This window comes from Fringilla coelebs, assembly GCF_963513975.1.
Source record: "Fringilla coelebs genome assembly, chromosome: 4".
NCBI lineage: Eukaryota > Metazoa > Chordata > Aves > Passeriformes > Fringillidae > Fringilla > Fringilla coelebs.
The window spans coordinates 69,671,447-69,696,339 of NC_140032.1; positions in this window are offsets into that span (position 1 = coordinate 69,671,447).

The window sequence follows — 24,893 nt, forward strand, 5'->3', positions numbered from 1 at the left end:
AAGAGAGAGGAAATCCTGGACTCCTCAGGTGGGTTTGGTTCTGATGAAAGCCTCTGCTGCTCACCCATGCACCCTTCAGCACGGCCTAGCTGCACCTGTACTGCAGAGCCTTCGCTAGGATTCAGCTGTTCTCATAAATGCCACTGAAAAATGCCACATTCCCAGCAAAACCCTCCCTCATCCTGACAGCAAAGAAGCAGCAGCCTCTAATGGGCTCCCCAGCTGCTCATGTCACTGAATTAATGTCTGTCCCCCAGTGCAGCAGTGCCTGAGCCCCACTGAGCAGGAGCTCAACTCCAGTGCTGTGGGATGGCAGCACGTGCCAGAACCTTCCAGAGGAGCTCCCAGGCACCCCCACCCTGCTCCTGGGGCCAGGGGTGGCTCCAGCAGCACCCCAAATCCTGCTTGCCAGCCCCTGTGCTGGAAAAGGCTTCCTCATCCCCAGAACTGCCAATTATTGGGAAGGAAGGGAAGTTTTAGGAGCAAGCTTGCTTTATATAAAAGATGTGGGTTTTAAGCTATATTGAAATACTGCAGCCTGAGCCAGAATTTCCAAATCCTCTTTTTCATCATTATCTCCATCATTTGTCACTGCAATGCATGGTGTGCTCACAGACACAGAGTAAAACTCCACAGATTGCCTGCAGCTGATCTGAATATTAGATCTATTCAGCCCCACAACACAGAATTCCTGAGAGCATTCCCTTACAAAATTCCACCATAGATCCTGACTAGAATTCCACTGAAATTTCAAGAGATTAAATAATCTGGTGTGCCCGTGAAAAGACAAGAGCCTTTGTGTTAAAGTCTCACCCCTGGACTCCTAAAAGGTTCTAAAGGCCCAGTAATATATTTTTTAAATTAATTTCCAGGGCGTAGAAAGACCTGTTTCCCTCCTTCTCCCATATCATGGGAGAAAGCCAAGGTTACCACTAACAGATTCAAGCACTGACTGCTGAAATAAGAACCCATTCCTCCTGTATCCCCCTTCCTCAGGGATGGAAAACACCAACACACATCCATCAGGGATGTTCAAAAAACTGAATCATGTCTGCAAATGCCTTTCAACGTGCAAACAATGTCTTAATGTCAAACAATCTGCTTAATACTTCCCACCAACAAATATCCCAATTTCTGAAGTAAAATGCGACAGATAATCAATTTTGTGGCTTGCCTGGCTGTGACACCCAGGTACTCAGCACACCTGCTTCCTCCTCTGTTAGAAAAGTGATACTTTGATCTGATGAAATTCAGCCCTTGGGAATAAAAATCCTAACCTGTAATAAATTTAGATCACTCCATTATTATTCCCAGTTGATTACATACTTGGGATGAGTCAGAGAACCTCTTTGCAAACAACTTCCAGACTGCAAGCATATGGGATGTCTTGGAGGAAATGGTGCCAGCTCCAGCCATATGTTGTGCTGCAACAGCAAACTCATCCTGTGCTCAGAGAATCTGTCCTGGAGGAGTGGGAGATGATGGAGTTTGCATCCCAGCAGCAGAGCTGGAAGCACTTCTGGCTCTGCCTTTGTGAGTGGTGGTTCAGCAAACCCAGAAGAGCTCCATCCCTCAGGCTGCGGCTCTGCAGGGCACCCGTGCACCACAGGCCCTCTGTGCTTTTTATGAGGCTCTCCCCCAGACTGATGAGATTTTAGAACACAACCCAGCTCATTTCCTCATAGCCTTTCCTTCACTATTTCATCTCCAAACAGTCTGCAGATGTCTGCATGCCACAGCCAGCACAGGAAACCACTGATCAATCTGCTCTGGTTCTAGCATTTTGGATTCAGCAGAGTTGGATTCTCACCCTACACATCTTCATCTCCAGGACTGATGTCACCCTTGTCAGCACACCACCCCTGACTGATCAGACGGCTCCATCTCTTTAATGCTCTGTCAAGTGGGGCAGTGAAACCTCTGTTTCCTGGCTGCATCAGTGCATCACCAGTGCCATTAGGGGCTGTACCCAGGGCTGTGGGAGACCTGCAGCTGAGCAGCAAACACATCTCCCGTCTCCCACTGCAGCGTGAGCTTCTGTCACAACCAGATTCTGCCTTCCCAGCCAGGCTCACCTCTCTTTCCCCCTCCAGGAACAGGTCATTTATTTAAAGGATAACCACACTCTCAGGCTCTCATCACTTCCACAGAGCACATCCACAGACCAAAGGCACCGGCTCCTGAAATCGGCTGACATTCCCAGCTCCTGCCAAGTCATCAACACCCTCATGTCCCCCAGGCCTTGGATGCTCTTTGCCATCTTCTTCTGGGCAGTCCTTCGCTCCCTCACACCTCCTGGCATTGCCATGCTCTGACCTAGGCCTGGGCGTTTCCAGCTCCTTTCCATGATGACAGTGACAAAAGGCCTTTGAAGTCTGCACACAAACACTTTGGAGGTCAGAAATCACATGTTCAGAGCCCCAGACTGGCAACAAGAGAATTAGGTGTGAGTTTCTACTTATATTTACTTCTGGATGACTTTTCCTTTAAAACCTGAGTGAGTGATGCCTCCAGGTAACAATGAAGGAGTTGTTTTCTCTTGACATGCACAGCCACTCAAAATAAAAATTGAACTGTAAATACCTTCCTAGCAGGAGCATTAGGCATGAAATAATAATTCCTCTTGATTACTCATTAAATTTTCAGGCTAGGAACCTGCATCTCAAAGCTCAGTTATATCTAATTCTCAAAACCCCATGGATCTTAGACAATTGCCTTCCAGACACTGCAGGCAATCCTTCACTTCATTTCACTGATGTTCCAGTTATGCTGCAACAGCCAAACAAAATTTGGAAACATCCTAAGGAAAATACTCCACACTACCTGAAAAATAAACCATCCCAGCCCACAGACTGCTAATCACAGGGTTGTCTGTGAGCAGCACTAATTACTATCAGATAATTGGGTAATTTATTGTTCCTTTAGCAACTGTACTGATATGGACCTGAAGACTCAGTGCACACATAAGCAGAAGATCTATTTTATACTGGCTTGCTGACCTGAAATATCTGACCTGAATATTTAGGAAGGATAAAAGTCCTAAGTCCCTGCCTTTCAAAGCAATAGAGCAGAAAAGAACAAGCACACAGTGGAAATTAAAAAGAGAATGTCTCTAAAACAGTCAGTCCTGTGTTTAAGTTGCACTATATTGCTTTTATTTTTTTATTATCCACAGGTCAAAGTTTCCCTTAGGAGTTGGTCAGACAAACCTTGTTTGCCCCCAGCAGATTGATGAAATCAGTGGGGATGCTCTGCAAGGTGAAATTGCTTGTGCAAATAGCACCTCTCTGATTATGCTTATTGAAGTACTTCAGCAAATTTTTAGCTGCTGTCTTTCTCGAAACACAGTAATGCAGCACCCTGGCCAGGCCCTTATTGGTGTGTGTTTGCTCACAGCCCTTTGTACACTTCACAGGACTTGGAGCTGCTCTAAGGGAAGCACATGTTGCTTTTCCCCATTGCTTTCATTAGCACAAATGTTAATGAAAACAGTATAAGTTTCTCTTTAAAAATACAAAACCAATTATGTGGGGGGGGCAAAGCTACTTACTACTTTCCATCTTAAGGAAGGACAAAAACCAGGCCTAGAGACACAAATTCATAAATAGTTGCTGCGGGGTGTAGAGCTCTCTGATGCAGCTCTGTTTTCAGCAATATATTGCCGTACTAAATACTAAAATATTAAAATCCACAAAGTTTAAATGCATGCCAGCTGCATTTTTCCATGTGATAGTTAAGATGGAGTCTTTACTTTCTAAAATTACCTTAAGCTCTTCTACAGACCAGAAATTTTATAAGCTAATACCATTATCGCCACCATTACAAAATTGCTTAAATTTCAGAGTATGAAAAGCTACCAATTGTAACAAATTGCATATTTCTTTTAATGAACACATTTCATTTAGTGAGCAGAGTATTTTCAGTTGAATTTGCCCACCTGGTTCAAATAAGCCATTAAGTTCAACTACATGGGATTTCCTGCCTGAAGTGCTTCATAATGAGCAGCAATAATAAAAATGGAGATCAAGGGAATTGACTTCCCTGCTGTGATTTTGTTGTATTTGCTTGCATCACATCATAAGATTTTAAGGTGTGTTCAAAGGAATGACCAATTTTAGGACAGAAAGCCCAGGATTCATGACCAAGCCCTGGGTCTGAACTGCTCCATTGCTCCCAGCCTTTGAGGGTTTCCTGAGCACTGCACTCACAGGGATGGAGCAGTCAGGAGTTGCATGATCCCAGTAATTAACAGGAGTTAATGAAGCATAACAAACCCCATTTTGTGACATCAGTTATGTCTTTGGATACAACAATGAGTAGGTTAAAACAACAGACAGACACACACGGCCGGGTACGAGTTGCAGCCACTACCAGTGACCTCATACACAGCATAATACAATTTGGAAGATATTAATGGTTAAACTAATTCACTATAATTGCAGTCTGGAAATCATTTGCACTTCTAACATTAAGTCACATCTGTTTTTTTCAACAACAACCATTAATCATCCAGACAATGCAAGAAGAGACCCTGTTCCATTAAGAGTCATATAAACACAGATGAAATATAAAGATTAATTCAGCAATCATGATGTAGAAACTAGATAAATCTTATTTTTCCTATTTGTCACATAATGGGTGACAAAGGACAAAGAAAAACAGAGACATGACATCAGAACATTTACTTGTCCAGTCAGACAAGGTCACTCCCAAGCAATCCCAACCACACTGCAAGTGCTCCGCAAGACAAAAGCCCACAGAGAATTCTGGCTACGTGTGAGGAAACCAGGTTCCTCTGCAAAGCACCAGAAGCTGAATTTTGGGAAGCAGAGCCAAAGAACTTTCCAGTTACCTCCTAATCATCCTTCTTGTTACTGAGAGGTCCTGAGGAAAAGAAGAGAAACCATTTGCTTCCATGGCAGAGAATGCCTCTGCATACTGTTCTAATACATGAATCCACCCTGTCCCTTCTGCCAGGGCGCTCTGACACCCAAGGGCAGGGTCTGCACCTCTTCACAACCCTGCCCTTGCCCACCTGAGAGGGCGAGAGACAAGGAACAGGCGTCACCAAGTCATTTCATGTACCCTGTAAGGCTCCCCTTTGACCCAGCGCTGGACCTTTCCAACATCACAATATTGGAACATTTGATTTCCACTCCTAAGGACAAGCTCAGCATCAGTCACTGAACCACCTGACCGCCAAAGCATCCATTTATGCTTCCACACTTGAGCCAAGCCCTGACCAATTAGCAAATCCTTGGCTATAAAGGACTAAGGTGGGAGGACAGATACACACCCTACATTTATACCCCATTTTTCTTTCCCCAAAAAGCTTGCTCTGCACAGGCATTTGCTCAAGTTCATATTTGAAGTCCTACTGGGAAGAACTGATGTCTTCAGAGATCCTGCCTCCCTGATCCTCTGGCTTGGCACAGGGGTGAATTATGAAAACTTTAATGCCTGAAAAGAATCACCCTAATACCAGCAGGGAGTCAGATCCTGACTCAAAGTCTGGCCTAATCCTAGGTAGCGTTTTCTGTAGTATCAATTAATGCAGGTTTCAGGGACAGTTCCTCATGTTCCATCAGCCTCTGAGCCCTCCTGCTGTCTCCCTTACCTCAAAATGTGTGCTGTACCTTTGGAGGGAGTTCAAGATTCCCTGCACAACTAAAGCAGGTGCAGAAACAGCAACCTGGTGACTCAGACATGATGGAGCAGGCAAACAAGGCAGGGTGAGGGCCCCTCTGCTCTCCGGGAAGGAGCTGGGGCTGGTGCTCCGTGCCTGCGTTTGCCCAGCAGAGCCTGGAGTGCCCAGCCCAGCTGGGACAGCCCAGCCTTGCATGCCCACTCCTCCCAAGGGCAGGGATCATCCCCCAGGGCATCTGCTGCCTCCAACTTCCCTTTGCATTGTTCCATCACAAAACACACAGCAGGAGAAGATCATTCCTGCCTCTGCAAAAACTGCAGGGAAAGCAACAAACACCACCCTACCCAAGGCAATGGCAGCTTGCTGATTACTTCAGTGGATGCAGATTTCATCTCAGAACATTTTATTTGTGTCTGGAAAGACTAAAAAAAAAACCCAATTCAACAGCAAGAAAAAACCCCAAATAAGCCCACAAAAATACCCCTCAAACCTACGGAGAAACAAAGTGGCTATTGGAATGGGCAGGATGGTTATATTGGTGTTTAGGGATCAAACAGACAAACTGCTGAAGTCAAAAAGGGGGTTCTGCATTATGTACTTCCATGCAAGACATCGAAAAGCCATAAAAAGGCACTGGAAAATCCCAATCAATAATAGCATCTGCTATAGTTTTATTACTGTCCATTTAGTTTTGGCTGCAGCTCCAAGAGTTCCCTTTCCTCTCTGTGAGGTAAGAAAGCCTGCTGGGTTAATTTCATTTTGGCCATCGTTTACTGAGTCAGGACCTTATCCCCCCCTTCCCCTCGGAGCTGCCGTGCCTGGCAATGCTGCAGGCAGTGTCAGCCACGCATCCCTGGCATCCCCCTGCCCCCAACCCGTGCCCAGCACGGAGCCAGCACCAGAAGGTGGCAGCAAGGACTCGGCTGAGCCCCACGGAGCGAGGCCAAGGTCACCGAGGATCCTCATCTCACACGTTTGTACCTCACTTGGAGTAAATAAAAACAGGACTGTGACCCCTGCTTATCCACCCCTAAAGCACCCCCTAAAGGCTTGGGTGGCTCTGACTGTGGAAATCAAAATCTGATCATGAAAAAATTGTATTTATGGTCACACTAAAGCTGTCTCACAAATAATGGTTTAACAAGGGAGATGAAAATGAAAGAATTTCAGGTTTAAAAAATAATTTGTTTAAATTACTGGGAATCAGGAGGCTTTGCTCAACAAGAATATACCAGATTTATGCAACTGTTTTACATGGTAGATTTCTGTGCAATAATTTCTAAGTACTTATGGAAAGAATTGAAATAAACAAAAGGTTGTTAAGGAGTAGGAGCCTAGTCCTGAAACCTGTCGACCATTTACAATTCCTAGAATCTAATTCAGTATCAGCAAACACACTTCAATAATTTCAAGTTTACAGAGGGGTTTAGCAGCTAGAAGGCAGCAGATAGGAAGACATCTCCCTTTTTCCCTCCCAAACCCAGTAAAAATGAAATCTGACTAAATCACATTACTTTTTAAATATTGTTTTGAGAAACACTGAACCTTTTTACTTAGGGCATCAACCTCAAAGATGACAGCTCTGTTAAAGCCTCTGAGAAATGAATCCAATTGATCAAGTTCTCTGAAAAAGGGGTGAACAGACAGTGGCTTACACAAGAGCAGATGACATTCTGTGGTACTGCAGAACCACTAAATCCATTTCAGAGAATTCCTACAATATTCACCATCACCAGTACACACAGCAATACAGGAATATGCTACTATTAGTTACAGACAGCTGTAGGAATCATGATACTGAAAATTCCACATGTCCTGATTTCACTTGGAATTTTCCTCACATTTACCCTTGTTTGTGCTGTAGTAAATCTTCACTAAATGGAATTTGTTGCTTTCAATGTTCCTGAACAGCAGCTTTAGCAAATTTGGCTTTCACCCACCTGGGTGGCAATTCTGCTTCCAGCTGTCATCTACACCAAACCTTTATGCTGTCTACAACTATCATGAAAAAGACTAATAAGACACATGGGCTGGTTTTCTTCCTTTTGTTATTAAAAAGAATGCTTTTTGTAGTCATTCAAATATTTTAGCACATTATTTTAGAGTTACAATAGCAGAAAAAAGAACAGTGCCATCACAAGCTAGTTCAGAAAGCCATTAAAAACCCAGAAAGAAAGTCCAAATCTTAATTCAAAGATGCTTCTGGTTTTCCAGATAATTACAGCTGCCAATTTTAATTTCTTCTAGCTCAAAAGCATTCAGAGACAAAAAATAATCCCAAAACAACTCTGAAAAAAATGGATGCTTCACTAAAATTTGCATATTTTGGTTCACTTAAAAATTAATTCCACTTTCAACTGATTTTTCACAGCGCTTTTTTCATATCATGCATTTCTTTGTAGAAATTTGTTCTCTCTTGCAAGGGAAAAAAAAAGTTCCCAAAATGAACTGACTGATTGACTTATGCTGCAGCATCCATCAATCAAGATGCCCTCTCCTGTCAGGGAACAGAATTCAGTCTTTTATCATTGTAATACAAATAACTGTCCTGCTGAGGAAGAACAACAAAAACAGCATTCACAAAGGTACTCAGATACCCTCACAGAAAGATTCCCCACAACATGATGGGAAATTTTATAGAAAACTGGAGAGGTCACAAGAGCAAAGAGATTTTCACTCTCTCAGCCATGCCAAAGCAGTGACTACAAAGAGGCCACAACCCAAATCTGGATGTGAACCAGGCTGAAATGAAAGGCTGCTGAAAGCTGGAGCTGTTCAGGTGTGGCTGCGCAGAGCATTCTCACCAGCTTCACCCAATCACATCCCTCAATGTTCCAGCAGCTGCAGCAGAGCTATGCTCCCAACATAACATCAAATTTTATCAACAGTGGTGTCAGATGGATGATGGTAAAGCTCTGAATTGTAAAAGGCTTTGTCTGTTTGGACTAACTGTAATTAACAAGGCACAAGGTTGAACTGGAAAGCTGTGTAAGAATGATTCCCAAGGGCCTTTTCATATTAACTATTATGCAATAGACAATAAATGGACTCATTGTGCTCTAGCCATTATTACATCAATTTTGTTCCATTTTCTCTGTCTGCTTGCGCTGAGAACAAGAAGTTGGCCCTTTGATGTCCTCAGCAGCAGAATCCCCTACAATGTGTTGGCACTTCCAGCAGCAGCAGCGTTTCCTGCATCCCCTCTGCTGCAGTCAGCAATCACAGCCCTGTTCACTTGTGGCCAGAAGTGACAGTAAAGGCTGAGAGAGCAGAACTGCAACGTCACTCAAGTGCAGCTGTCCAAAGCACTCAGCGTCCCCTCTCCTGGGCACATTCTGGCAGCCTTGGAAGGCATCAGGGCCTGGCAGTGAGGGGCCCTGGCTCCAAATCTGAAAGAACTGGGTCACAAGCCCTGGCTGTCGCTGCTGTGCTCCTGTTCTGGGCACATGGGCTCATCCTCCTCCTCCTCTGCAACCCCGTCCTGTCAGATCCCAAGTGCTTTGCATCACTGTCTCTCACTATCGGCACAGCCTAAATTCCATAGAATTCCATGGAAAATGTCCTACGTGGACTCCAGCAGAGTCACATCTTTCCCGCTGTGCTGATGCAGGGCTGAGCACCAAACAAATCCTCACCTCCCCTGGGGTTACCAGCAAACAGGGCTGCTGCAGGAAAAAATGGCTGTGTTTGAGAAGAAATGTCTCACAGGGAGTCTGGAAATAAGAGCTGAGAACACTCAAGCTTTTACTGCAGCTAAAGCACCCCTGTCTCAGTACAGACTGGTGACTGCACCAAGGAAATAAAGCCACCAGGGTTTGGTCAGCTTTGGAAACATTCCGAGTTACCAGTTATCCACGGTGCTGTGCCCAGGACTGTTCTTCTGGATTTGAAAGTGCATTTCCACACCTCCAGCAAAACAGACTTTTTCTTTGAGGGGGGACACCAGGGAGCTGCATGGTGGGAATGATGGCAAACTACACCCAGTGGCCAAAAGCTAAATCCTATCAGTTCTGACTTGGTACATTTGCAAGATCAGCACCTTTAAATCAGCCTCCTTCCTTGGTCTGACAGTGCAGCTCATGGTTAAGGTCAGTTCCTTTCCATGCATTAACACCTGAATCAGCCAGGACAATTTATCATAGGTTAATTCTTTCTGATGCTGGAATAAATCCCAAATTTACTATAAACCAACACTCCAGTACATGGCATGCATGGAGAGAAAAGGCTCATCTGAGCCCTGCTGAATTGTACTCTCATTTCAAGAGATGTTGAAAAAACTTGAGTCTGAAGTTATTCCTCATCAAAAAATTCTATCAGCCCTCTAAACTGATGAATTAAAACAGCTTGAATAGAAGTAATGTATTTATATTGTTGGGTTTTTTTTTATTTCAAAGTGGATATTTCTGAGAGAAAATATCTTCATTAAATGTTCTGGTTTTGATAACATTTGCATCTCCCAAGAGAAAATGCCTGTCAAAATTTTCCAATCCACTCTATTTCAGAGTTTTGGGTAAATTCTATGTATAGATCAGCAAATTTTTTTCCCCACTAAAAATCTCCTTCCTTGATTAGAGAGGCAGAATCGAAATACAACAACATTGTCAGAAATTAGTATAATGCAATCAGCCGAGAGCCAAGCTGAGCTCTATGGCTCGTGCTCTGCAATGAGATCTCTGTACAGAGAGACACAGGCCAGTGCACAAAGGAGGAGGAAGAGGAGGCTCTGGAAAACTCAGGTTATTCTGGTTAATCCAGAACATCTAGAGGGGTTTGATGCTGATCTGTGTGAAGGTGAGACTGTAAAGACCCAAAGCAGCAAACAATGAAAAGAAAACACCCACAACCGAAACAAGGCTCCTGGAGACCTCTGCTCCTGATGCAGGGAATTTGCCTTTTTGTGGTCCTCTGAAAAATATTTGTTCAAGACCCAGACTGACAGACAGCTAAATAGATAAGCAAGTACATTTTAAAATTAAGACAAAAAAAAAAAAAAAATGAAGTCTTGGGTTCTATCCACATTCACTCCATGGTTTAAAGTGATGATTTTTTCCTAGGAAATACCCAAACCAAAACTTTCATGCTCAACTTTCAGAGAGAGGAGGGGGAAAGTTCATGTGCTATATAAAATTACTTAAATACATTTTCATCCCTGTTTTCCAACATCCTCTACCAATGACACCAAGCAACTCAGAACAGTCACACCACACTGACTTTGAATTCATCTTTTCCCTGATCTTAGCACCAGCTCATAGCACAGACTGAAACACATCCACTCAGGATTCCTCATTTCATCCCTTTCCTTGGATTCTGCCTGGTCCTTGACAACCTGGACTTGCTCTTCTGCTCAGGTAATCCTGCCCTGAGCCCTTGATCCCCTCTCCTGGGGGGATGTTCAGCTGCCCTGTTCCCTGCACTGCTTTTACTCTGCAGCAGCACCACCAACACAAAGGGCCCTGAGGGACAGGAGATCTCTGAACCTGACTGCAAAAATGAACAATATTACTGGGCAGTTCAAACTATCCCAGCTCTCCCTTTTCTTTCAGGATGAAGCTGGAGGGGAAGAATCTAAGCCTTTCAATACAAAAACTATTCATCATATGGTGCAAAGAATTTATTTACAAAGAAAAAATGTTTCCAGATTAACCAAATACTGAAAGCCTTCTGTAAATACTGACAAGTTTTATGGGAAAAAAAACCCCTCTTTAAATATTTTCAGAATACAAATACTGCACTTTGCTATCTGAAACATTAGTAAAGAAAACTGTTCAACACTACAGAATTTATTATGCCCAAAAACAGGGAGATTAAAATGTATGGTTCCCTTCCAGCAGTTATTTCACAACACAGCTTTTATCTCCATTTTCAAATTCTAATGGCAGAATCGTTTTTCAACTGTAGAATTCCTGTTTTCAAATTTCAAATTTCATTTGTTTAAAACAACATTCCTCTATACATGCTTCTCTAGAGCTTAGTTGGGTTTTTTCCCTAGCCTAGGAAAACTTCACTAGTCAAGGATCTACAGCATGGGGAGTTTGTTTGATTTTTTCGTAAGAGCACTCAAGACAGTAATACAGTCTAATGACTGGAATACTTTAATCCCATTTGGGCTTAGTTTCTATGTTGGACAAATAATTTCTGCTCTTGCACTTGACTCTGCTTCAATCTACAGCAAATAAAAACTGTGTTCTTATGTTCAGTGCAAAAAAAAAAAAATTAGAAAGGAAAAGCAGGTCAGACCAAGCAGAATTTACTCAGAAAGGCTGCAGAGACATTGGCAGCAGCGGGCTCAAACTCTGAGCTCAGACTCGTATCCAATTGAATGTGACTCTGGAGGGGTGAAATTGCTGTCTGAGTGTTCCCATAAGGGCACAAGGAAAGATCAGACTATGTTCCCAGACTTGGTAATTTCCCAAGCAGAAGTAAACCTGGCACACACTCGCCTCCTGCAGAATGAGACATCCTCACCCTGTCAGACAACAAGGAAGAGCCTGTGCTGATTTCCTTAGCAGTGGCCATTTGTGAAAGGTATGTACAACATTTACTGAGATTAATGTTTCTCTGCCCTTGGTTTAGCTTGAGGAAGAGATTTAGACACACTTAAGAGATTTACACAGCTCCTTGAGCCGAGCCATTTGGCACTAATTTAAGGCACAGGCATCACAGGAGTTTGATTAAAGCCTCTCCTGCCTCACTTGTCAATCAATGAGGTGCTGCACAGAGGGGCAAAGGAACAAGGGTTCAAGGGCTCCTGCAATGCTCATAGGAGTGGGATTTATGGGCAATATGTGAAGTTACAGATCCTTTCTCCATGTATTGGCCAAACTAACACATGGTTAGCACTTCCCTTCCCCTTGCCTCTGGTCCTTGCCTCCTAAAGAAAAAGAGGACCAGAGGAGGCAGAGGTGACTTGCCTACAATCTGTCTCAGTACTTGTTCTGTGCAAGTGCAATGCAAGTGGCTCCATGTGAAATGGGATTAACAGTACTGAGAAGAATTGAAGCTGGACTTGGTTCAGCTCAGCGTGAACCCCTTGCCTTTGATCCCACGCATCAGAGAAGCCCAAGAGTGCAGCACATTCTGAGATCAGGCCCTGATAATCTGAGCCCATCCCCACCTTGGAAACTCACAGAGGTCCTGCCACAGACTGGGGAGCAGCAGGATCATAAACTACACTTGTGGTGGCTGAGGAGAGCTAAATATTTACTGTGTCTTGGTTGCAGATGCCATTAACATCTTAAGCCAATGGTTATGTGTATTTCTTCATTACTTAAGCATGAACACACTGCTCTCCTTACAATAAATTTCAGCTTCGTTTGGTTTTTCTCAGTTGGCTCTCAATAATCTGTTGGGATGGAAAAAACTTTTTAAAAATCCATCCATTTGATATTAGACTATTAAAAGATCACTGGGTCATAATTTTATGGTTATGTTATATGCACAGTTTCAGGCTTGTCACTAAAGCTCAGGATTGCAAACCATTATAATTGCAAAGCAAGTACAGAATTGCAAATGAGCAGAGAGTTTCAAAATAGAATGGTTGAAATTATAATCATGTTGGATCCACTCAGTGTCATTCAAATAAATTCTTTAGAAAATTCTGTTTCGTTTCCTAAAGTAAAACTTTCCCCTTCCATATACGTTATTTGTTCTTTTCACTAAGCTGAACAACCAGGATTTTTTAGAAAGCCAAAGCACTTCCAAGTTGGCATGATATTTGTGTCATGACAAAAGTTTTGGCTTGAGATTTAGGCAGAAGCCTGGAGTTAGGAGACCATTTCAGACTTGTGCCCCTGTGCTGCTGCTGTTTTTGTGGAAGGATGGCTCAGCTGTTTGGCTGGGAATCAGCAGCAATGAGCTGTGCTGCACAGATCAAAGTGCAGCAGCATGGACAGAATCAGTGGGCACTACATCAGGGAATTCCCTGGGCTTTGGTGGGAATTAGGGAAGCTCTGAGGCAGGGAAGGATGAGCATGGCTGAGGAAATGTCTGAAGCAGGCACATTTGTCAGGTTCACTCAGACACTCAGCTCCTGTGCATTTCCAACAAACCTAACTACAATTGTCTGAGAACCTGGCACACAAAAACTCAGAAATAAACACAAATTGTTTTCATGCCTTGACCCAAGTAAGCAGTAGCTGCTGTGCTCAGCCTTCTGCCAGAAGAGTATTCCCCTCACATGACACTTCTACATCTCGGACAAAGAGAAAAGAGCAAAAGAAAGAATGGGCACATTCCAACTCCTCAGCTCAGGTTTGGGGAACAAAAAAAAAAGGAGGCAGGTGTCACAACAGAGCAAGATATGCCAGTGTTTTCTCACTTTTTCCAATAGATCAAGCAGGGTGCATACCTACATACACCTGGAATTCATCAGCAGGTGACAGTGTGCAATAACCACCAGAACTCTCCCAGCTTCAGACACTTCCAGACCTGGCAGCATTTTTGGATTATTTACTGTCTGGTCTCCTAGAGATCACAGCATCTTAAATATCACAAGAAAACTTAATTAAATCAAACACCTCCTATGAAAATAATTAATTCCTCAGAAAGGGACCCAAGACTTGTCAGGACAGCAAAGGCAGAACACTTCTGCTTTATCAGGAAGTTTCTTCCCCATGCCAATGTCAGGCATTAACCACCAGTCTTAAACTGTGTTTCTCCATCTGGAGCAGGTGTGCTCCAAGTCTTAAACATTGATCCTCAAGTAATATCAGCTGAAGAGTTACCTACTGCTGCATTATTTCTGCTTTCCACTCCAAGGCGGCCAACCCTCCTGCACTCATTCTGCAGTTACAGAGACCAGACTGCTGAGTGCCTTTCTTCCTGCCCTGGCTCTGGGATTTCATGGGACACTTTTCAAGAGGCCTCCTGGAAGGCAGGAGCCCAGCACTGCCACATGGACATCAGCAGAGCCACAGGGGCAGTGACCAAAGGCCCCCCTTTTCCCAGCTGGGACTTGGGGGTGCCATTCCCCAGCCTGGCTCCCCATAAACCTCCCTTTGCTCTGCAGCTCTGCCCTCCAGCTCTCTGACATTATCTGAAATGACACAAAGGACTTGGAGACGGATGATGGGATGTTGAGCAGCACCAGGCATCATCTCTCTCCCTTTGGAGCTCAGGAATGTTTCACCACTGACTTGCACTTCATGAAGTCTGACAAACAGCTTATTCTTAATTTATTTAACATCAGCTTCAGTTATTTTGTTTTGTGCTTTTTCATTAGTGAAATGCCATCTGATGCTGAAGGTACCTTTATGAAATTGAATTCTATTATTTCATGCAGATAACTTTATTAAGCAAGTGCAGAATAATTTCAGAGATTTCCTGTTATTGATCACACTGCTATCCTAAGGTCTTTTTATATGCAGCTCCTCATGAGGCTTTTTAGTCTTCTGTTAAGAATAAATACAGCATAACCTATCTATAAGTAGCTGGTTTTGTTCTACTTACTCTCTTATTTCTGGAGTTTCTAAGCTTTTACTTTGTTACAACTCAAATTAAAATTTAATGCCAGCTGATGGAGACTTCCCTCAGCTTCTTAGAAACCCGAGATGAATTCCATTAAATTTAAAAATGTGAAACACAACTCCTTTGGGGTGGGAGGTTCAGCAGCACCTTGATGAAATGCAAGTACATGCTGCTGCTTTTTGAATGCATTTGCATACAAGCCCTGGAATGCCTCTATCGTCCCTTTTTTATTGACCTTTTCCCTCTCCCTACAGCAGGCCTGGGCAGGTTGGCAAAGACAACCCTTTCTGACACCACTGTGCTGGCAGCCATTGAACAACAAGGAGCGCACTGTGTCACTCCAGAATTGTCCATCTTTCTCCCAAAGCCCTCCTTCTGGCACTCTCATGCCAAACCCGGGCTGGGTGGGGCTGTTCCTGGGAGCAGGTGGGACTTTCTCTGGCTCAGGAAATTTTGGGAAGATCTAAGTCAGTGGATGAGATTATTCTGGTAATATCTGTTATGATACTCTCAGTTTCCCTGGGTCAAAACATTGCAGAGTTAAGAGCCTGAATTAGAAACAGAAATTTTACTACGTGCTGATTCATGCAATAATTTTCCTCAATGTTCTGAAAAGAAAAAGCTGAGAACGTCCAACCCACTGAGAAGCAGCAGCCATGCCCTGCAGCCCCACAGCCCTGCAGTAAAGCATTTTTAATGGCTCACTGTGCATTCAGCACCCTACAACATTATCATTCTGGAGCCAAGCAACATGGTGCCATTAAAATTCTGTATTCATTTATTTGCAGTTGTTTCCCTGACTCACTCCACTGGCATCTGAGCATTCCAGTATCAATGGCAGGGCCTCCCAGTTCTGATGTCAGGGTAACTGCAGCCTCACGTGTTTCCATTTTTTTATACCAATTTTGGTTGCTTCCCACAGCCCCTCTGCTGGTGTGAACTGCACTGGCTCAGACAGTTTGACTCACACAGCACCCATTCCAGGGATACAGAACTGCAGGTTATTGGCAGTACCTGGACTTGGGCCTGCCATTTACATCAAAATTAATTCCAGAACCACATTAGGTGTATGAAAAAAAAATGAATTATATTGAGAGTAATTCCACTCTAAAGCATTTGTATTACAAGTCTATTGTAAAGGAGGAGGGGAAATCCCATTCCAGATCTTCAGCTACAGCACATTTACAAAAAAGAAACAAACAAAAAAAATTAAAAAAAAAATATACATTTTGCAGAGTCCTGTAAATTTTGTAACACATTTCAATAGAAAGATGCCCTAAGGATTGCAAACACATAGATGAAATATTTTTACATTTCCTGCCTTTTTACTGTATGAAAGACCTGAACGTTCTTCTGCTTTTCAAAACACTTAAAAGCAAGTTTAGCCCAAGGAGCCCAGCAGAGATCTCCTCCAGAGATGGTGAGCCTGGCAGGCTCTGCTCCCCTGCAGCAGGGAGCAGGGCAATGCCAGGGGCTGTGTCCTGGGGAGGGACAGGGAACAGGAAGGGCTCCCGGCTGAGGGGTCCCCAGTGCTGAGCACAGAGCAGGGCCCCCCTACTGCCTCACAGGGAACCTTCCTGCTCTGGAACCTCCCCTCACCCTTCTGCTCCTGCATCCCACACACTTCAGGGAGGGGAGCAGCCTTGTGTGCACCACAGAGAGGAGAAAATCTTGCTTTTACTCTCCAGAGCAATAGAACCTTCACATCCAAAAACATGATCTTGCTTTCAGAGCCACACCAACAACCACCCATTTGTGCCAGTAAGTGGCCACTCAGGAACAGAGAGGGGAAAACCATAATTCTGTGCAATGAGGGAAGTACAGAACAAGAACTCTGTAATTGCCCTGTCTCAGCTGACTCCAACTCTTGGGGCTCTTTCCCATCCCTGCCATCAATATTTAGAAAGGACAAGTCAATAAAAATGAGGGCCAAATGTTCATTATGACAATAACAATCAATAATCACGTTATTGACCTGGAAATACAATTTTAAAAAAATGCAAGAAACTCTTAGTGCATCTCTTTTTCATTCAAGTGCTTACTGCTATGCTCCTCCAGTACCATTTACCTGAACTGTCAGCTATGTTTACAGAATTACAGAAAAAATACGCCCCATTTGTAGGTTTATCTGGAGTTTAAAGACATCATCCCTGTTGGTAGCAAAGAAATAACTGAAGTTAAAAAACTCAAAGTAGCTGCATGAAAGAGCTCCAATATCCCCAACAGATTGTTCTATACGTTTTCTGAAAGTTTACAACCAACTTTTTTACCTTCTCCTAAGTGGGGAAAATGCTATAAAGAAAAGATTAGACACAAGATAAAGGAAATGATTTGCAACAAACTACGATGGCTGTCTTTGCATGACAGGTACCTTCCTATGGCCTTTCTCCTCCTCTATTCTAGCCTCATTTGCTAAATTTCCTGCTAAATCCAGCAGTTTAAATGTGCTTTATCACAAATGTCTCCAAGTAAGAATAAAGCACATCCGGAGTACCGTGCCAGTGTTCATAGGCTTGACTTAATGCAGTATTTGAATCTGCTGGAGAAGACATCCCAGCTATGGGATCCCAGCCAACGCATCCCAGACGCGGAGCAGGGCAGAGTCACCAAGAGGTGCCTGCAGAGAACCAAGCGAGAGTCACAAAGTGACAGAGTGAGAGTTATGAGCGCAGCAGCCAAACAGCTCAGCTGTGCAAGAGGCCCAAAGCAGCCACAGCCTATTTAGCACATAAAAGATGGAAGGTGTTTACAATTATCTAAATTAGAAACTGCTTTCATAAGAAATCCAGTCCAGAGAGAGTTCCTGAGTAACAGCACGGCCAGCTTACTACTGCATCACTTTACACACTCAGTGCACTGGCAGTTATTCCAATTAATTACTGCCTTGTTTTCGTGCTTCTGTCTTTAAATGCAGACACCCAAGAAATATGGGGAGAAAAACCTGTTTCAAGAGTGAAAACTAGCTTGTCCTGCAGACAACCATCCAATTCTCTTTTTCCTATTACCATGTCCTTTTGCAGCAAGGACAGGAAAATTGCATTCTCCAGGTTTTTGGGCTGCAGCACTCCCTGGAGGATATCTGAAAATGGATACCTATTTCCATTACATTCCTTCCACAGGATTTTACTCACCTTGCTGCTTTTCCTGCCCTCATTATTCACTCACCCCAGGGGCAGGACAGGGGTCCCAGTACTGCAGACCTGGAATCCAAGGAGCCCTGGCCTGAGCAGGAAGTGCTCTGGGAGTGCTGCACTCCCACTTTTACCTGCACACAGCCCTGCTCCTCTGCTCCCTTTGGGGGTGGAAGCCTGGCATTCAGCAGCTTCCTCAGCTGCCCTCCCTGAACTGGCCAGTTCTCAGGCCCAACAGTCCCTGCTCTGCACCAGCCTAAAATGAGGTTTCTTTAATAGTTCTGAGCACTTGCAGTGGCTGAACCAATTTGTCCCTGGCTAAATTTGGCTAATAAAGCAGTTTAGGAGTTCAGCACATAGTTAAACCAACCTGCATAGGAACACAGGTTCAGACTTTCCCCTTGCTCTCCTGATAATCACCAAGTCATTTATCCCTTTCTGACTAGACAACTAAGAATTTTTCCTCCCCACTAATACAGCTACTTTCTGGCAGTTCCCTGAAATGGAGGACTTCTGATCAATTTCTGTTAATTTGATAAATATAATCAAATAAATCAAGCATTAAAAAAGAAAAAGAAAAGACAAAATGCCTCACTCTAAGTGCAGAGCCTTAAAAATTCATTTGGTCTGGGCACTGTGCCCACCACTGAGCTGCTGGAAGGGGAATCAATTCCATGCACCTTAGGGATGATCTTGTCTCTAAAAAAAGCCATTTCTGTGACATCAGATGTTGTGGAATAGCTGCAGCTCCATTCCAAATGATGAAATTAGGTGTTGTTTTCTCAAGTTCTGGTAGGTCTGCATTATCTGTCTTCATAAAAAGGGAAGTACCGTAGGAAAAGCTGTCAGAAACAGGTACCAAGAAAACTCCTATATGTAATCCACTCAAATCTCAACAACAACACCTTCTGAAAATATTTCACAGGTTGAATTCCAGTAAAACAGTACCATCTCCTTTCTAAAATTCTACAAACCCAGGAAAGACATGAACATCTTTGGCTAGCCAAAATTATTCACCAGGAACGAAGAAACCAATATTCTGTGGGAAAACCTGATCTGAGGCTATAAAGACACAGCCTGGAATAGGCTCAAAGCTTTGATACAAAGTTGTTTGAGGCAGAACTGAACAAGAGATGTCTTTGCTCTCCTTCTTTGCTGTCTAGTCCATCAATATGCTTCTAAGTGTTAAAAAACTCAAATAGCACTATATTAGTACCAGACTACTCGTATGCCTCAATGAATTTGTAGAGATCCTGTAATTATCTTCAGCTGATCTGAAGGATGCTTCTTTTTGAAATGAAATCATATGCTTTAAGCACACGATACAGCTGAATAATCTAAATATGAGAAATAACACTCTGTGTTAAGAAAGGATCGGCAAAATGGAATGCTTAGCAGTGCCACCTCCTGCCTAAGTTCACTCAAGATTTTGTCCTTCCATGAGAGGACCAAGAGACATTTTAAAAGGCAGCAGATGGGGAAAACCTCCACAGGTCCTGTTTAACAAAACTGATTTGGTTGGTCCCAAGGCAAGGGAGGAACTGAAACCAACACAAATATAAATTAAATACAAACACAAACTCTCCTCTGTCAGAGCTGTGCCATCCATTCAGTCAGAGCAGCCTTGGGGAAATCAGCTTTCTGTCAGTCCATGCTGGACACTTGGGGAACTCCATTTGATCATGGAGAAGCTGAAATCATCACCTGCCCTTCCCAGTGCCAGGGAGGCTCAGTCACCCAGCCGGGGTGGTGCTGCCCAGGGCCCAGCAGCACCTACTCGAGAGGTGCATTTCATAAATAAACAGGAGAGCAGCTGGATGGAAGGCACTGCAGAGAGAACCAGGTCCATGTTGGGCTTTGCAGGTCCTCCACAGGAAGAAAAATCTTTAATACAATTGGAAGACAAGCTTTCCAAGCCATGTCCTGCTGGTTTTGATTTCCAAATCCTTACTTTGGAGACTCCTTATAGGAACAGCATTCCTCCACCATCTCCCAGAGTGACAAACTGGGTTTCCTCAGGTAAGCCTGCCACAGCAATAACAGACTGAACAGGCAGGTGCCTCCAATTCCTTCTAATTTCACCTCTTCCAAGGTTAAAAGCAGCTGCACCTACTGATCAAACTGTGTTACAGGCATTGTTCTGCTTCTTTTACAGAAAAAGTATAAGGTATGCATGCAGCTTCTTTGAACTTCTGCCCTAGGCTTTCACATCAAGTTTATTTCTCATCTATTTAGAAATACACAACGTTACCAAACCCACAATCTCCTTCCAGCCCCATTATGTGTGGCAAACATTTGACAAAGGCCTGAGCAGATTCTGAACTCAGCTTGCAGAGATTCCAGGACCTCAGGACAATTCTCTATTCCCAACCTCTCCTATGCAAAACAAGAACAGAAGAAATTTTAAAAGTGCATTTGGGAAGTCTCAGCTACATTAACTCAAAGTTTGCTCAATTTTAATTACAACATTTGAAATGAGATAACACGACACCATAGAGAGGAACTCCAGCAATGTGCCAAATGTTTTTATAATTCACCACAATATCCTTACATCCTGCTGTTCAGCTTACAGTGACTTCTTCTCTGCCAGCCAGTAAAACCACTCCAATCACCTTCTGTACTTGAATTTCCCCCTAAGAACTAGATATTTGATATTATTAGCACTCCTGTACAAAACTGTAATAATGGTCCCACTTTTTAAATTTATTTTTCTAGCTAGGAAAAAGGTACTTGAATGTGCAAAATCTTGACTAAATTCTGAGAATTAGGAATTCAGAATGAAAACCCCCACCACAGAGAATTGTGTGCTCAGTCAGTGAATTATTTGCACATTTCTGTGGGGGCTGACAGCCCGCAGGGCACCTGCTGTGATCTGTCAGGGTGACCTACGCTACCACGAGACAGAGGCTGAGAGAAAAGCATGTACAAAAAGGAGAAAAAAAAAGTAAAAATAAAGCAAAAGAAAGGCATGTTCCCTCTGAGTTTCCAAATTGCTCAGAGGAGAATTAGCCATCTTCTGCCCAAATTCTGTTGTGGTTTCCAAGCCAGTACAACTTCCCAGTATCAGTGATCGTTTCCAGCCTGAGCAGCACCTGTTGAATTTACAGAGCCTGAATTTATAGAGGAATGATGGGGCTTATCTTTGCACAAGTACTGCCATGATGAGAAGGCACAAAAGTTGTGCTTAATCTGCAAAATCTCACAACTCTTTCACTGATTTGCATGGGATTTTTTGAAATGCTGGATTGTAAAAGGCTGTGCCTACAAATGAAGTAAGAGAACAGAAATTTGTAGAGTTCCTGGTCAAAAATAATGTTTGACAAATTTGATGAGATATAAATCTGGACAATACATAAAAATATATGGTATTTTTGGCTTTCTAATGGTGTGGTCCTAGTATTGCCCACTTCACATTACAGTCTACTTGTAAGTCCTGCAGCACAAACCCAGATTTCATAACTTTATACTTAGAATTCAAGCTGCTGAACTCACTTCCAGCTGAAAGCTCTTTGGGCTGCCTTATCAGTTACAATCACTGCTTGGAAACATTACATGATCTATGAGGTACTCGCATTACTTCTGAAATATGAGCCACCTCTTAGGTTCCTTGCAAGGTTTTCTCTCTTTTTCTTAGCAGCTGAAGCAGTTTGCCTGAGATTTCTGAGATTAGTGCCTCAGTCCTGAAACAGAAAATACCGGTCTTTGTTCCTAAACCGGCAGTGTTTCTCTGGACCTTCTACACACAGTGTAAAGACTCAGCTTAAAAGGGTGTTGTGTTAATTCCTGATGCTGACTGAGCTCATTACTCTGATACATGAAGTAGTGCAAGGCTTAGACCTTGCTTCTTCTGGCTTTTCTTTATTCATTATTCTTGTTTATCACACAGGTTTCCATGCAGTCTGAAGTACAGCTGGGAGAGGCACTCTGTCTGGTTAAGCTTTTCTTATCTTCAGCCTTAAGTCATCCCCACTGATGTCAGGGTAAGACTCACTTAACTTCAAGCACTGGATTTGGTCCCTAATGGTCAGAGGCCTTTAGTTCAGTTCCATCATTTTACTTCAAAGGCTCCATTCACTTCACATGTGCTGCCAAATCCAGCTGGACCAGCTCTTTAAAATAAAGGGTATTTGTTCTGAAATGCACCTTCTCCAATTTTCACTATACAGGGTGCTTGAGAACAGGTTAAATATTTACTTTTAATAACAAGAATTAGCAGTCCTATCGAAATACTCTTGAGAAGTCATTCAAAGAGTCATTTTACCTAAAAAGAAAAATTGAGAATGTGTTTCTGCGGTAATATAGCAAGAACACATTTTCAGGTTATCAGTACCAAAGGCAGATTTAGCTACAGCACCTGAAATTCATTAGGACACTCACTGAATGATATTTTCAGCTTGAACAAAGAACCTCCTGCACATGCTCATAATTTTAAAATACTTGAGCAACCTTATGCTACGCTGATACTGCTCTCAGCTAGCTGTCCTGCTCAGGATGAAATGTAAATGCATTTCTCATTACACTAATGAAGGCAGTGCTGCAGGGCATTTGAAGGGTTGCCAAAGTGCCAATGCAGGCCTTGAAACAAAATCATTTATCAATAGCCTGAGACAAGGGCAGGGCTGTTCTTAGCAGCGATAAATGGGTACAAAGCCCTTGAGCTCTGTCCAAATCCTGACCCAGACTTACTCCAGGAACACCTCCTGCTCCTCTCCTTTAAGTCCTACCAGGGGTTCCGGGGTTTGATTCATGACTTGGGGTTTAGAAATAGAAACTCTTGGGCAAAGGCAACTGTGAATCACAGACTAACACTTCTACCTGAAATCTCATTGGGATTATTTGGCCACCTCAAATTACTTTCTGGAAATGTTCCAATGATTGCTCCAAGCAAAGGCCAACAGTGAAGAGAAGTTAGGACAACTTGCTGCTGCCAGATTTCATTTTCTGTATGCAAAAGAGCAAATAACTCCTAAACTCAGCACTGCAGTGAAACTTTGGGGAGTTCTTTAAATTACAAACCATCCTGTACTTTTGGGTTTGCCCAGGAGTACTTTTAGGATCTTTAAGCAAGCAAAATTCCACAATATCTTGGGGTAAATATGGAATTTACTACTAATGATAATAAAAATGGGTACCACTAAATACCACTTATTACCATAAAAAGCAAAATTCCAGTTCATTTCCTGCTAGCACTGAATGAGGCAGCCCTCACCATTTTTTGTACACTGGATGCAATCTCAGCCCTGACCAAGTCTGAAGTCTTCCATTCCCCACTTAGACAATAAATATTCCCGATGGCAGATTAGCAGAGGATTAATAAAATAAAATGGCTCATTTTAGTTTTGCTTTTTCTGCAACAGTAGATAAACTTCTGAAAGAGTTGGAGAAAGAAAAGAGTTACCTAAAAGGGATTTGTCAACTACAGTAATTATGAGAGTGCTCTAGCACTCTCAAATACCCAAATACATTTACAAGGAAAATGAAAAATTATACACAAAATCTTGTGTATCTGTAATACCTGTGTTTATTATTAAATATATGCGTCTTGTAATAAATAAAAACATTGAGATATCACTAAGAAAGTTTACTGAAAAGCAACAGCTCCTATTTGGATTGAATTATAGCAATTCCAGCTCCCCTTGGATATATTTCACCCAGGCTTCAAAGAAACTGAATAGTGTTTAAAAGGGTTTAATCTATCTTGGAGAAGTAATTTAATAACAAATACCTGTGTCACAGTAAAATTTCTGCTACTCAAATCATGAGTGGCCTCCCAGCTTTTTTACAAAGCCATGGTACCACAAGAGAAACAAAACCCTTACCTGAAATCATTTAAATGCCAATTAATTTGTAACTTGAAAATGCTGAATTGGAGAGAGACACTGGCTCAAGAACAATCCAAGCTAATACTGGAAATACACAGATTTACACAGAGCATTACAAACCCACTCAGCTGCTCTATAAAACACACTCAGCACAAACATCTCTTGTTTGGTAGGAGGCTGTTATTAAACTAGATTGGTATTGACAGCTCTCTCTGTGGAGAGTCATTACAGGTGAATTACAGTGACAGTTTTTGTTGGGACTGACTGCCATTATAAAATGTCTTTACTGGGTTGATTAAAACTCTCTGAATCTCCCACTCCATCACATTTTTCCCTTTTGTTCTCAGTCTCAGCTTAAATATTTTGAAATTGTTTAAGTAACTTATTCCCAACAGAAAAAATTTATCTGCTCTCATTTTTTAAAAGTCAGTACAAGAGTGAAGTTTTGGGTTGCTTTCAACTTGTTTTTAAAAAAGAGAGATATGGACATGACACCTCCTTCCCCAGGATTTTCTGCCACTAAATCCCCATTTGTAAGGGCCTGCAGAGATACACAGAACTGTGTCACACAGAAAATGACAGAGGTGGCAACAAACTGGCAAAGTCCTTGTCAGCTCTATTTACAAGTTCTACCGGTCTCCCTCAAAATTGGCATTAACACCTTGTCAGAAATGTAGCACTGAAAGGCCAGCTTTCCTGCAGAAAACGCCCTGTCTTCTTGCATTATTTACAGACATTAAAAGACATTATTAGAGAAGAACAAATCAAAGAGCGGCAATTTCCTTCATTTTAAATTTGTTTGCTATTGTGTTTTCACTTCCTCCTGAT